Source organism: Salmo trutta, chromosome 14 (assembly GCF_901001165.1).
Source record: "Salmo trutta chromosome 14, fSalTru1.1, whole genome shotgun sequence".
NCBI classification, from domain to species: Eukaryota; Metazoa; Chordata; class Actinopteri; order Salmoniformes; family Salmonidae; genus Salmo; species Salmo trutta.
This window is the reverse complement of record NC_042970.1, coordinates 11,759,855-11,771,971: the sequence shown is the minus strand read 5'-3', so window position 1 is coordinate 11,771,971 and position 12,117 is coordinate 11,759,855. Positions and strand designations below refer to the sequence as shown.

The following is a 12,117-nucleotide window of genomic DNA, read 5'->3' as shown; positions in this document are numbered from 1 at the left end:
TAATCCTCAAATTATTATTTTTTAAACCATTTCTGTGAGCAATGATTTAACAGAGTAATGATTTATGAAAAGAAGGACCTGATAAATAATACAGTTTTTCTGAATTGCGTACAATTCAAAACAGAGTTCTCAAGACACAGAACTCGGTGGCCTTTTGGAAAACACTAAATGCATTTTCAAAATGTATTTGCCCTTCTCAAACATAAATACATTCATCAAAATTATATGATACCTTCAAAGTTGCTAATACATTCCTCAAAAGAAAATTACTGTCTGCAAAAAGATTAACACAAACCTAAGCTGAGTATAAGCTGACAAAACAGAAAGTTAGTCAGGCTTTTAAAAAATCCCGGTGGTCAATAGATTTTCTTTGCAGTCACTAAATCATGATGATCAGAATCCCCAATTTAAATAAGGAAAGGTGAATACAGTGGAACACATCTGATACCAATGTACAGGCCTCAATCCATACCAAAGCAAAGCTGTATAATGGAAGCTCACAATGTTGGGGATGATGATTTAGGAGTAACCCACAGTTACTTAGAAGAAACCACTTCATTCTCTGTCATCTCTGCATTGCTTTTGCTTTATCTTGGCCAGGTCGCAGTTGTAAATGAGAACGTGTTCTCAACTAGCCTACCTGGTTAAATAAAGGTGAATTTTTTTTTACAAATATCTGCAATGTTTAAAAAAAGAACATACAAATTAGACATGCCTTGCTTGATCTTTCCCTATATTCTACCTGATGTACTACTGATGAAGCTATTTACAATTTTGTGCAGTAGTATTTACTGATTTCCAGAAACAGTGAACACTTTTGAAACGTTTTCTCTTCTAATGAAAACAATGTGTTTATATTCTGTGAACAAAACACTTTTGTATTCATTGCTGGCAATTGTATTTACACTTTTGCAAAAGTGTGTCTCAGATGTGCAATCCAGGTCCAAAGGCAAGAAAATGATCAGACATTCTGCAGATGTATTTAAACTTTTGATCATGGTTGTTCTGCTATATCTAGGTACGTTTAAGCACAGTTTAAAAAAGAAAATTCTTACGGCTTAGGTCTCCAATTGAAAAAGTGTAACCATAAAGCTTCAGAACTGATGGATTTCCTCTTTCCTCTACAAAAGTCAGATCTTGATTGTGTCTATTGAATAGACAGATGGCAAAGGCTGTGTGGTTCCTTCATATAGTCCTAGTACAATATAAGCACTATGTCTGTAGATCACTTTAGATCACTGTAAAGTAGACCAATGGCTGTGCAATGTTGTGCAACACTGTGACTGAATGAATCACAGCAAAGCAGCACCATGAGCATGACTATGTACTTGCAGCAGAGTGTGTGTTTATGTCTGTCTAACTTAGGACCACGCGTCAACGTAGCTGGGGTATGTGTGTGTGTGCGTGTGCGTGTGTGTGTATGTTGTCCAGTCCAGATCCAATCTGAATACGGCCTCATTCCGAGGCTGTCATCCTGTCATCCACGGTAAAGAGAAGAAGGAATACAATCTAATCAGTCTTGCTGCTCACATAGTTCAATGAATCATCAGAAGGCATCATAAAAAATAATGCCTGTCCTCTTATGTCTCCAACCCCAACATCAACACCATCATATAGCCTGTCGATCCCAGCCCCAGCTCCGGCTCCAGCTCCAGCCTTAGACCCATATTATCACAGAAGGTAAATCTATTTCAGAGCAGAGGAGACCATTTTGGAAGGTTTGGATGGATGAGTGATGTGTGAGCCTCTTTCCCCTCCCCAAGTAATGGTCCATACATAACTGATCATGACATCTGAGATAATAATTATAGTTACCTGCTAACTTGCACCTTTGAATTGAAGCGAGAGAGACAGAGACAGAGAGACAGAGAGACAGAGAGAGAAAGAGAGAGATATTTGCACTGTCACAATGTGAAGTTATTCTGGGTGACAGACACCGTTGCTAATAGAGAACCTAAACGAACTTTACTCTTAACATGTGATTGCTACATCTATTTTTTTACTTTTAATTAACCTGTCTGGGATAGGGGGCAGTATTTTCACGGCCGGATAAAAAACGTACCCGATTTAAACTGGTTACTACTCTTGCCCAGAAACAAGAATATGCATATTATTAGTAGATTTGGATAGAAAACACTCAAGTTTCTAAAACTGTTTGAATGGTGTCTGTGAGTATAACAGAACTCATATGGCAGGCAAAAACCTGAGAAGATTCCAAGCAGGAAGTGGCCTGTCTGCGAATTTGTAGTCCTTCTGTTGCTTCTCTATCGAAACTACAGTATCTGAGCTGTTACGTGACACTTTTTAAGGCTTCCATTGGCTCTCTAAAGCCTTCAGAAACCGGATTGAGGCATCTCCTGTCTCTGGGAAGATAACAGGAGCACAGTTTGTCAGTGGACTGCCTGGTGACAGAGAGATTGGAGATGCGCGGTCACGAGAACTCACCATTTTTTCTCTTCCTTTTTGAATGAATACAGCATTGTCCGGTTGGTATATTATTGCTATTTTACGAGAAAAATAGCATAAAAATGTATTTTAAACAGCGTTTGACATGCTTCTAAGTACGGTAATCGAACATTTTGCATTTTTTTGTCTGGAAAAACGCTCGCGCGTTACCCTTTGGATAGTGACCTGAACGCACAAACAAAACGGGGGTATTTGGACATAACTATGGATTATTTGGAACAAAAACAACATTTGTTGTGGAAGTAGCAGTCCTGGGAGTGCATTCTGACGAAGAACAGCAAAGGTAATACCATTTTTCTAATAGTAATTCTTGAGTTTAGTGAGCCCCGAAGTTGGCGGGTTTCTGAATAGCTAGCCTGTGATGGCTGAGCTATGTACTCAGAATATTGCAAAATGTGCTTTCGCAGAAAAGCTATTTTAAAATCTGACATAGCGATTGCATAAAGGAGTTCTGTATCTATAATTCTTAAAATAATTGTTATGTATTTTGTCAACATTTATGATGAGTAATTTAGTATATTTACTGGAAGTTTTGGGTGGGAATGCTAGTTCTGAACGTCACATGCTAATGTAAAAAGCAGTTTTTTTTATATAAATATGAACTTGATTGAACAAAACATGCATGTATTGTATAACATAATGTCCTAGGAGTGTCATCTGATGAAGATCATCAAAGGTTAGTGCTGCATTTAGCTGTGTTTTGGGTTTTTGTGACATATGCTTGCTTTGAAAATGGCTGTGTGATTATTTTTGGCTGGGTACTCTCCTAACATAATCTAATGTTTTGCTTTCGCTGTAAAGCCTTTTTGAAATCGGACAATGTGGTTGGATTAACGAGAGTCTTATCTTTCAAATGGTGTAAAATAGTCGTATGGTTGAAAAATTTAAATTATTGCATTTTTGAGGTATTTGTATTTCGTGCCACGTTCTTCCATTGGATATGTGGCGAGGCGTTCCGCTAGCGGAACGTCTAGATGCAAGAGGTTTTAATGATATATAACCACTGATTCTTGAAGAATATAACTTAGAAATGCCTCATGAGCTGACTTCAACTGTCATTCCCCATCAGAACCCAAAATATAAGCTTGTTTTACTCCATTGTTTATAAACAGTGTAGTAGTAAACAAACACTAATTCGCTTTAAAACATGGTTAGAACTATCACCTTCATATCATGGATGTCAGTCCTGGCATTTGTAGCTCTGGATATTCATTTGAGAGTGGTTACATTTCTCTGGCCCCATCCCTCAGTTGTTTACTCAAAAAGTGGCAGGGTGCTACCTCTTTGTTATCGTTTGAACTGCAGATTGACCCTTTAACACCGGTTAGCATTTCTTTCGTCACTCTTTAGAGAGCAGAAATAAAAAATCAATTAGAAAATATCAGGTTGAGTTGTTATTCTTGGTGCCTATGAAACTGACTCCCATGTGGGTTATTTTATTGCATGCAATTAAAATACTGCAAGGATCGAAAGATGACAAGGTTTCAGATGGCTAACAAGCGATGGCACAAGCATTTTCAACAGAATGATGTTTAAGCATGGCAAACGATCCAATCGGAATCCATGTCACAGAAAGTGTGTTACAGTGAATAGCCAGAGAGAGGATAGTGTGACTAAAAGGGATATTCAGAACAGGGCTTATATCAAATGAAATTAAATCATACTTTATTTGTCACATGCGTCGAATACAACAAGTGTAGACCTTACCGTGAAATGCTTACTTATAAGCCCTTAACCAACAGTGCAGTTCAAGAAGAGTTAAGAAAATATTTACCAAATAAACTAAAGTAAAAAATTAAAAAATATAAAAAGTAACACAATAACTTTTTTTATAAATGTTTTATTTTATTTTTGTTTATTTGGGAAATATTTTCTTAACTCTTCTTGAACTGCACTGTTGAAAATGCTATGATCAGTGCCTCAGCCACGGCTCTCACTTCAGCTCATGTTCTTTGGCATGTAAACATAACGATTGTTGCTGCATTAGAGCGGTGAAATAGACTCCATTTCAGGATATCTTTTCCTTTGAGATTGATATGACACACGTGTTACAATCAGGGAAGTCTTCTTTTTTTTCATCTTGCTGCTCTCTACATTCAACCACTGTCAGTGTCAATGTGTTGGAACCTGATGTTATGGCTGTAGTTAATTCAACAGAAACAACTCCTCTCCATTCATCATTTGGATGTTTGTGCGGGGTTGTCTGCGGAAATGCGCTCTGAATGTTTATTTGACGGTATTAAAGGTGAATGGGACTTGGGGAAGTGTTGAGAGGCAGAGGCAGGGTGATGGCGTAACCTTCTGCGATGTGTATAATCCAGTGAGTTAGGGGATGTTAAGTGCACTCATTTCACAGTCCATTTCACAACAGTCAGCCCTAGGAGAATGCTTTGCGTACAATGACTCAGGATATACTCTTAACATTCTTGAGGAGCTTTCTATTCTGCATATATTTAGTTTGAGAGAGAGAGAGAGAGAGAGAGAGAGAGAGAGAGAGAGAGCATACACATGCGAGTGTGGGTGGCTGTGTTTGAGACAGATATTCACATAACTTCAATCATGGCCTTGCTTTAATGTGCATGGTCTACTGTTGTACAGACCTTCTCTGAAGACACACATGATCAATTTAAGCGCTTTTGAATCAATTTCTGGCAACACCTTATGATGACACCCACATATTAGGCAACAGCTTAAAGATATGCAATCCAGGTCCAAAGGCAAGAAAATGATCAGACATTCTGCAGATGTATTAAAACATTTGATAATGGCTGTTCTGTTATATCTAGGTACGTTTAAGCACAGTTTAAGAAATACAATTGTTACGTCTTATGTCTCCAATTGAAAAACTGTAACCATAAAGCTCCAGAACTGATGGACTTCCTCTTTCCTCTATAAAAGTCAGATCTTGACTGTGTCTATTGAATAGACAGATGGGTTACTTTTCTTTATCCACTGTTAGTAGTATGAATTAATGAATCCTCTCAGGAGTCAGGACATTCTGCCCTGTTCATAGTGAATAAGCAGTTTACTCTACATCACAGATTGTGTGGACAGAGATCAAGACTGCATTGGGCTTGTTGCATTCCACAAACCTCACCTGGGTAACGATATGGAATGGTCAAAGTGTTTTTTAGGAGTCGATGCCTACAGAAAACTCAATTCCTGACACAGAACCCTTACGAATTAATGCCATGGTCACGGAACATACAAGGGAGCCATACAGACAAATCTTGCCAGTATGAGTCAGTCTAGCGCAGTGTTGCATCTCTCTCTATCTACCTCTCTTTCTCCCACCAACCCTCCCTGTCTCCCTCTCTCTCTCTCCCCCCCCCCCTTCCCACCTCCCCCCTATCTCTCTCTTTCTCTCTCTCTCCATTCTACCAACACAGAGCTGCTTGGACGGGGCCTTCAATGAGCAGATGGTATCTGCCGGGAGGAGACTGAAGCTGGAACTCGGGCTCGTGATTGGCTGCACAGCCCAATGGAAGTCCCCTTCCTTCCCAGCCAAACTCTTTACAGACGGAACAACATCGCTCCAGGGGAAGTCATTGGGCTGTTTTTTGGAAATCCATCCTCCAATTTCTCTTTATCTTCTATATAAAATCCAAAGCATAAGCAACAATGAACCACTCTCTAGAGACTCTGTTGAAAATACGCTACCGTTGTTTCTACTTGGTATTTGGATAACATACTAAATGTTGATTACTGTGATTTTATTCACTTTAAATAAATGGATGTCCTAGACACATGACCACTCTGAACTAGATTGGAATGTCAAACAGCAATAACACCATCTATTAAGAGCCAGTATAATATGTTATGCATGTAGCCATACATTATTAACTTGGTATAGCATTACTCTATTCTATCTACTCCATAGCTGCTTACATTCTGCCCCATGGCATATTAAAGAAACTTAAGAACAGTGGGCTACCCAGAGGGCTCTTGCTGAGTGTGCACTTGTTAAACCGAGAGAGAGAGAGAGAGAGAGAGAGAGAGAGAGAGAGAGAGAGAGAGAGAGAGAGAGAGAGAGAGACAGACAGACAGACAGACAGACAGACAGACAGACAGACAGACAGACAGACAGACAGACAGACAGACAGACAGACAGACAGACAGACAGACAGACAGACAGACAGACAGACAGACAGACAGACAGACAGACAGACAGACAGACACAGAGAGAGAGAAAGAGAGAGACAGAGAGAGAGAGAGGTACAGAGAGAGATAGATAGAAAAGAGAAAGACAGAGAATGAAAGAGAGGGGGAGGGGGGAGCAGCAGAGCGACGCAGGGTAAAGTAAATCTAAAGCTGTTTGAGCCCTGCACCTCTTTTTCCATGCAGCGTGTTGCATTGATACAGTAGCCCAGTACACACAACCTGTCTCCCCCTGGGATCTGCTCACATCACATGTGTTCTCTATCTGTCTAGCATCATGTAGCTAGGCTACCAGTGGCTGTGTTCATTAAGAACATGCCAGAAGGAATAACCCAATAACAGAAGACATCAAATCTATCCAGGGGAACCTCAAAGACTGGGCTAAATTGAATCTAAATAAAAAATGTTGTTCTTAGTCAGCCTCTTCAGATAATTAACCCAGTGATATGTAGAGTACTTTTCCCTTTTAGCTGTACGTTTGTCAAAAACAAGAAAAAAAATGATCTGCAGAAAAGTGCACATTTGGAAGCAATCATGTCAGCGGTCCGATTTGAAGGCAAGCTGAGTCAAAGATAGAACAGAGCTTATCTTATACCCTAAACAGACAAAGAGAGGCCTGGGGTATAGATATCCTGCAAATGGAAACAGCATTATTAATATCATGATGTCATTACTGTAATCTGACTTTCAAGGCAGTGTTCAATTCCCCAGAGGTCATACTCCAGTGCAACCTCTGCAGAAACCAATGTCTGATATTTACCACATCTTCCATAAGACATGGCCGTTCATTTTCAGGTGTATGTCTGTCACCATCGTATTTAGAAAGATCTTGTTAAAGGGGCTGTGCTGTCAAAAACGTGATTTCCCTGTGTTATATATACTGCTCAAAAAAATAAAGGGAACACTTAAACAACACATCCTAGATCTGAATGAAAGAAATAATCTTATTAAATACTTTTTTCTTTACATAGTTGAATGTGCTGACAACAAAATCACACAAAAATAATCAATGGAAATCCAATTTATCAACCCATGGAGGTCTGGATTTGGAGTCACAATCAAAATTAAAGTGGAAAACCACACTACAGGCTGATCCAACTTTGATGTAATGTCCTTAAAACAAGTCAAAATGAGGCTCAGTAGTGTGTGTGGCCTCCACGTGCCTGTATGACCTCCCTACAATGCCTGGGCATGCTCCTGATGAGGTGGCGGATGGTCTCCTGAGGGATCTCCTCCCAGACCTAGACTAAAGCATCCGCCAACTCCTGGAGAGTCTGTGGTGCAACGTGGCGTTGGTGGATGGAGCGAGACATGATGTCCCAGATGTGCTCAATTGGATTCAGGTCTGGGGAACGGGTGGTCCAGTCCATAGCATCAATGCCTTCTTCTTGCAGGAACTGCTGACACACTCCAGCCACATGAGGTCTAGAATTGTCTTGCATTAGGAGGAACCCAGGGCCAACCGCACCAGCATATGGTCTCACAAGGGGTCTGAGGATCTCATCTCGGTACCTAATGGCAGTCAGGCTACCTCTGGCGAGCACATGGAGGGCTGTGCGGCCCCCCAAAGAAATGCCTCCCCACACCATGACTGACCCACCGCCAAACCGGTCATGCTGGAGGATGTTGCAGGCAGCAGAACGTTCTCCACGGCGTCTCCAGACTCTGTCACGTCTGTCACATGTGCTCAGTGTGAACCTGCTTTCATCTGTGAAGAGCACAGGGCGCCAGTGGCGAATTTGCCAATCTTGGTGTTCTCTGGCAAATGCCAAACGTCCTGCACGGTGTTGCGCTGTAAGCACAACCCCCACCTGTGGACGTCGGGCCCTCATACCACCCTCATGGAGTCTGTTTCTGACCGTTTGAGCAGACACATGCACATTTGTGGCCTGCTGGAGGTCATTTTGCAGGGCTCTGGCAGTGCTTCTCCTGCTCCTCCTTGCACAAAGGCGGAGGTAGCGGTCCTGCTGCTGGGTTGTTGCCCTCCTATGGCCTCCTCCACGTCTCCTGATGTACTGGCCTGTCTCCTGGTAGCGCTTCCATGCTCTGGACACTACGCTGACAGACACAGCAAACCTTCTTGCCACAGCTCGCATTGATGTGCCATCCTGGATGAGTTGCACTACCTGAGCCACTTGTGTGGGTTGTAGACTCCGTCTCATGCTACCACTAGAGTGAAAGCACCGCCAGCATTCAAAAGTGACCAAAACATCAGCCAGGAAGCATAGGAACTGAGAAGTGGTCTGTGGTCCCCACCTGCAGAACCACTCCTTAATTGGGGGTGTCTTGCTAATTGCCTATAATTTCCACCTGTTGTCTATTCCATTTGCACAACAGCATGTGAAATTTATTGTCAATCAGTGTTGCTTCCTAAGTGGACAGTTTGATTTCACAGAAGTGTGATTGACTTGGAGTTACATTGTGTTGTTTAAGTGTTCCCTTTATTTTTTTTGAGCAGTGTATATATATATATACAACACCAGTCAAAGGTTTGGACACACCCACTCATTCAAGTGATTTTCTTTATTTTTACAATTTTCTACATAGTAGAATAATAATGAAGACATCAAAACTACGAAATAACACATATGGAATCATGTAGTAACCAAAAAAGTGTTAAACAAATCAAAATATAAGTTGTATTTGAGATTCTTCAAAGAAGCCACCTTTTTGCCTTGATGACAACTTTGCACACTCTTGGCATTCTCTCAACCAGCTTCATGAGGAATGCTTTTCCAGCAGTCTTGAAGGAGTTCCCACATATGCTGAGCACTGGTTGCTTTTCCTTCACTCTGCGTTCCAATTCATCCCAAACCAGGCTGTCAAGTGTCTTTTACTGAGGAGTGGCTTCCGTCTGGTCACTTTGCCATAAAGGCCTGATTGGTGGAGTGCTGCAGAAATGGTTGTCCTTCTGGAAGGCTCTCCCATCTCCACAGAGGAACTCTAGAGCTCTGTCAGAGTGACCATTGGGTTCTTGGTCACCTCCCTGATCATGGCCCTTCTCCCCCGATTGCTCAGTTTGGCCGGGCGGCCAGCTCTAGGAAGAGTCTTGGTGGTTCTAAACTTCTTCCATTTAAGAATGATGGAGGCCACTCTATTCTTGTGGACCTTAAATGCTGCAGAAATGTTTTGGTTGCATTCCCCAGATCTGTGCCTCGACACAATTCCTTTAACCTCATGGCTTGGTTTTTGCTCTGGCATGCACTGTCAACTGTGGGACCTTATATAGACAGGTCTGTGCCTTTCCTAATCATGTCCAATCAATTGCATTTACCACAGGTGGACTACAAAACAAGTTGTAGAAACATCTCAAGGATGATCAATGGAAACAGGATGCACCTGAGCTCAATTTCGAGTCTCATAGCAAAGGGTCTGAATACTTATGTAAATAAGGTATTTCTATGTTTTATTTTTTATACATTTGCAAAGATTAAAAAAAAAATGTTTATCGCTTTGTCATGATGGGGTATTGTGTGTAGATTGCTGAGGAAATGTTTTTAATTAATACATTTCAGAATAAGGCTGTAACGTAACAAAATGTGGAAGAAGTCAAGGTTTCTGAAAACTTTCAGAATGCACTGTATATATACATATATTTCCACACTATGAAATTGGAATAATACTGTGAAATTGTGAAAATTCTGATCATGTATTTTTAGTGTAAGAACTGTTTGAAAATACCACCTGAAATTTCAGCGTGTTTTGCATGGGAGCGGTTTCAGACCATCTAGCTACATCAATTTTTGATATTGAGATAAAAACGGCTGCATTGGACCTTTAAGAATACTTGGTCATAAAAGGCTGACTTCCACTGAACATTGGAATTATCATAGGGTGATGTTGGTAAGAAAATGAATGTGCAAACCCAATGTGTTAACATTTCCAATGAGAAATGTCAAAACTTCTAAAAGCTGTTGCATGGTGCAGCCGACTAGTCCTTCAGACTATCCGTGGTGGGGTTTTTTATGACTACCTATATCCACCACAATTCCTCTCAATTGACAGTTGTGTCAGTTAATAGTTTTCCATTCCATTGGACACCACACGTGTGTCTCCAGATCGTTTTCTCGGATTGCCAAGAGGATGCTGCACAGCACAGCTGTAGAACATCTAGAGTGGGAAATATTTCTAACACACCGGAGTTTTCTCCGACGTATCGAAGTTATTGCAAGGATGCATATGGTGGGGTATAGAAGGCACCTCACATGCTGTGATATTTCTAACTCGTCTGAATAGCAGAGTCAGTTACTCATGCACTTCCATAGTGGCTCAAAATAATTGTAGATATCAGTAGTGAGATATTTTCGATCAATTATAACATTGTTTGCCCCACAAATGCATACATGAAGCAACATAACTTCGTTTGTTCGCTTCCTGACAAAAACATATCTCGTTGCTCTGCAGTCCGCATCATTTCCATGTGGACTACGGGTGCGGACACAGACCTGCACACACACGCTGCACCTTTATACATAAACAATCTTACAATCAATGCGTGCCTCAATATTCGTGGTGTTGCACTTCTCAGGGTACACAAACACCACATAATGAGATCTCGACGTTTCTCTGCAAGTATTTGCCTATATTTTGCAATTGTGTCATTATAGTAAAAATCATTAGGCTACACAAACTCCTAGGCTACAACACTTCCGTTTGTCTAAATAATTGCTTTCAGTTAATTTAATACAACCACATATAGATCTTGAGCGTACTGAAATGTGAATAATTGAATGCCTTTGTCTATCTTCTACTTCATATTTGAATTTCAAAGTTGACCCATTTTACGGCTACTTACCCCTTTACCGGGTCTGCTCTGGCAGAATCTTCTCGGTGTGAACTGACCCATATCCAATGCACAAACGTGTCAATGTAAGAATCAAGAAAAATGTCGTTCCTGTTGGTAATATTGTGTAGATTACTTGAAGAATGTCCTCGACCTTACTTCCAAAAAGCTCCATCCATCGTTTGAAATATCCCAAAGAAATCCATGCGTTTGAGTAGGCTGTCTCGATCCCAAAGCCGCTGGAGAGCTTTCAGTGGAAAGTGCTGCTGAAAGTCTTGACTCGCCTAACTTTCGTTGCCTGCTGCTGATTACAGATAAATCGAATTGACCGGTGACGTAAATTAGCCTTTATACTACAGTCACTTATTGTGTTTAAACAACATATATTGACATTTCCTGATAATGAAGATGACTGAAAAGCAAACCTCGCATGCCCGCGGAATGGAGACAGCACTGTCCAATCGATGGAGTGCACTCAGCGCCCACTGAATTCATTTGATCATAATGCAACGCAGCAAAATGCACATTTCATTTTGGTAAAGGGATTGGTATCAATGCCTTTGCTGAGAACCGGATAGAATGCGCAAATATTTCACAATTACCAGAAGGCAGTTACACCACATTCCAAGAAAGAGTGCGCCATGCACTTATTAAATGGTGCTGGTATTCTTTTTGATTTATGCTATGTCGATTAGACCACCTGCTACACT

At 40.9% G+C, this 12,117-nt stretch overlaps 1 protein-coding gene across 2 annotated transcripts in view; it reads right to left on the bottom strand.

Annotated features, from left to right (window-relative positions):
* The window catches only part of LOC115207396 (metabotropic glutamate receptor 4), a 253,761-nt gene extending 241,900 nt beyond the window's left edge, over positions 1-11,861 (bottom strand). For both annotated transcript variants that reach the window (XM_029774441.1, XM_029774442.1), the window contains exon 1: positions 11,420-11,861. The gene's annotated coding sequence lies outside the window, so the exon portion shown is untranslated. The remainder of the gene's footprint in view (positions 1-11,419) is intronic.
* Positions 11,862-12,117: the final 256 nt, after the last annotated feature.